This window comes from Equus przewalskii, chromosome 20, assembly GCF_037783145.1.
Source record: "Equus przewalskii isolate Varuska chromosome 20, EquPr2, whole genome shotgun sequence".
NCBI lineage: Eukaryota > Metazoa > Chordata > Mammalia > Perissodactyla > Equidae > Equus > Equus przewalskii.
Genome location: NC_091850.1, coordinates 894668 through 898567, shown reverse-complemented (window position 1 = coordinate 898567; position 3900 = coordinate 894668).

Below are 3900 nucleotides of genomic sequence, written 5' to 3'. Positions count from 1 at the left end.
TGGTGACTTTGGATCATTTCTGCTTGTCATTTTTTTTTTTTTTAAAAGATTTTATTTTTCCTTTTTCTCCCCAAAGCCCCCCCCCCGGTACATAGTTGTATATTTTTAGTTGTGGGTCCTTCTAGTTGTGCTATGTGGGACGCCGCCTCAGCATGGCTTGATGAGCGGTGCCATGTCCATCTCCAGGATCCAAACCAGCAAAACCCTGGGCCACTGAAGTGGAACGCATGAACTTAACCACTCGGCCATGGGGCCGGCCCCTGCTTGTCATTCTTTAATGCTGCATAATGTGGTTTAATCACAGTTGAGTGTGCCCCTTGAAACTTGTTCTCTTAAGGCAAAAATATTGCTGGCATTGAAAATCAGTAGTCTAGGGGCTGGCCCCTGGGCCGAGTGGGTAAGTTCCAGCCTTCCGCTTTGGCAGCCCAGGGTTTCGCCAGTTCGGATCCTAGGCGCAGACATGGCACTGCTCATCAAGCCATGCTGAGGTGGTGTCCCACGTAGCACAGCCAGAGGGACCTGCAACTAGAATATACAACTGTGTACTGGGGGGCTTTGGGGAGAAGAAAAAAAGAAGATTGGCAACAGATCTTAGCTCAGGTGCCAGTCTTAAAAAAAAAAAATCAGTCTGAAAAAGGATAACAAAACTATGTAACTGCTTTTTCTTTTTTTATAAAAGTAATCCAAGGCCTGTTGTTAAATAAATGTAAATTTCAGCGAGGCTCTTCCATCCCCCACCCTGTGTGAAGCAACATGCATCAACTTACATTTTCCCAAACTTAGGTCAACCAGGTCCTCTTTCCCCACGATGGGGAGTAACTACTTGGATTGCACAAATGGGATGCCCTTATATTTCCTAAAATGACAGGCATAAGTTGCAAGCTTCCCCACTGGGAACTAATATTTATCAGTTATTTCTCTTTATTTGTAGAGGAGGAGCCCAAGGGCGAGGTTAAGTAACTTTTGGGTCACACATGAAAGGTGGGGATACCCACATTAATACACAGGTATTAGGAGACACCAAAGGCCGTGAACTTTCCATGGAGTACTTATTATTATTTAAAAACAGGTTTAGAGAATTTGGCAATGCCCGCTACTCCCAGGCAAAAAAATCTTAGAAATGACAGCCTAATTTTAACTTTATGTCATCATTGTGGGTGTGTGTGATTTCACTGGGTTGCTGAAGGGGAAACAATACAGAGTAATGCGTGAAGCGCTCATTCAAGGGCACGTAACCGTTAGTGTACTAAATGCTGTCCGGTTCAGTGGTGGCCCTTAAATCATTTTCACTGCCTGGTAAGCTGGCTGAAAGTGGCCCTTGGGCACAAGAGATGTGACTGGTGATTACAGAGTGGCACAGTAGAGTTCAACTAGAACTTTAGAACTGATAGGAGCAGAGTAGAAGAGCCTTTTAGCATTTCCCCTTTTTTTTTTTTTGCAGTGGCCAATAAAAAGATGGGCATGGGAAAAAGCACATTGGTGTGGCTTTGCACTGATTTCACATTGAGGAAGGCTCTTTGATAACAGAAAATTAGCCACTTCGTTTTATACAAGGACACTGAGGCACATGCGGTTAGTTGGTTTTCCTCAATCAGACTTCCAGTCTGTGTACCTCCTCTCAAAACACTATATGTTGACTGTATACTTCATGTAGATCAGAAATTAGAATTCAGTTTGGGGGACTATGTGGTGGGGTAGTGGGCAATCTATCCACTCATGGAATTGGTTATCAGAATTAAGTGAGAGAATAAACACTTGGCACTATTGAAAAAGTGTTCACTAAGCTCAACAGTTTGTCTTTTTTCTAAGGTAAAATTCACTGAACAAAATGAGCCATTAATCATTCTAAAGTGGACAGTGCAGTGGTATTTGGTACATTCAAGATGTGCAACCATCACCTGTAGCTGGTTCCAAGATCTTTTCCTCACCCTAAAAGGATACCCCTCACCCACTAGTAATCACTCCCCATTCCTCCTCCCCCCAGCCCTTAACAGACACTGGTCTACTGTCTGTCTCTGGGCTTACCAGTCTGGATATTTCATATTAAGGGAACCATATAACACATGACCTTTTCAGTCTAGCTTCTTTCACTAAGAACGTTTTTGAGGTCCCTCCATGTGTAGCAAGTATCAGTGCTTCATTCCTTTTTATGTACGTTTATGCTACACTTGTTTATCCATTCATCCAATAATGGACATTTGTGTTTGCATGTTTTCAGTATTGTAAATAGTGCTGCAAGGAATATTCTTGAACAAGAATTTGAGTATCTGTTTTCAATTCTTTGGGGTATATACCTAAGAGTAGAATTGTTGGGTCATATGGTCATTTTATGTTTAAATTTTTGAGGAACCACCAAACTTTTCCACCACAGCTGCACCAGTTTACACACCTGCTAGCAATGTACAAGGGTTCTAACTTCTCCACACCCTCACCAACTCTTATTTTCCATTTTCTTGATTCTAGCCATTCTAGTGGGTGTGAAGTGGTATCTCATTGTGATTTGATCTGAAGTTCTCTAATGACTAATGACATTGGGTATCCCTGCAGGTGCTTTTTAGTCATTTGTTTATCTTTGGGGAAATGTCTAAGTTATTTGCCCATTTTCTAATTGGGTTGTCTTTTTGTTAAGTTGTAGTTCTTTATATGTTCTGGATACTAGACGCTTATCAGATACATGATTTGCAAATACCTTCTCCCATTCTGTGAGCTGTCTTTTCACTCTCTTCATAGAGCCCTTTGATGTACAAAAATTTTTATTTTTGATCAAGTCCAATTTATTTTTCCTTTTGTTGCTTGTACTTTTGGTGTCATATGTAAGAAACTATTGCCAAATCCAAGGTCATAAAGATTTATCCCATGTTTTCTTCTAAGAGTTTTATGGGTTTAGGTCTGTGATCCATTTTGAGTTAATTTTTGTAAATGGTGTGAGGTAAGGGTCCAACTTCATTCTATTCCACGTGAATATGCAGTTGTCCCAGCACCATTTGTTGAAGAGAATATTCTTTCCCCATTAAACAGTACTTGCCCCTTTGTCAAAAGTTAGTTGACCATAGCTGCATGGGTTTACTGCTGGACTCTCAATTCTATTCTATTGTTCTATATATCTATCCTCATGCAAGTACCACACTGTAGTGTTGGAGTGAAATTTGGAATCAGCAATTGTGAATCCTCCAACTTTCTTCTTTTTCAAAATTATTTTGGTTTTTCTGGGTCCCTTGAGTTTACAGATTAATTTTAGGGTCAGCTTATCAATTTCTACAAAGATGACAGTTGATATTCTGATAAGAATTAGATTTAATCTATAGATCACCTCAGGGAGTATTGCTATCTTTACAATATTAAGGCTTCCAATTCATGAACGTGGATGTCTTTCCACTTATTTAGGTCGTCATTAACTTCTTTAAGCTGTGTTTTGTAGTTTTCAGTGTATAACTTCTACACTTGTGTTAAATTTATTCCTAAGTATTTTATTCTTTTGATGCTATTGTAAACGAAATTGTTTTCTTAATCTCATTTATGGAGTGTTCATTGTTAGTGTATAGAAATACAACTGATTTTTGTATGATCTTGTATCCTGCAAATTTGCTGAATTTGTTTACTAGCTCTAATTTGTTTTTTGGTGGATTCTTAAAGATTTTCATGTAAGATCATGTCCTCAGTGAATAGAGATTGTTTTACTTCTTTCCTATCTGGGTGCCTTTTATCTTTTTCTTGCCTGATTGCTCTGGCTAGAACTTGCACTACAGTGTTGGCATCCTTGTAACATTTCTTTTTAAAGTTATTTATATCCTAAGTAATCTTCTTCCTGACTGTGAATTTCATTAAATTTATGTGGAAGAACATTTGTCTAGGTTCCCGCAAATACTCTATATCCAGCCAATCCATTTAAGCTGGAATCTT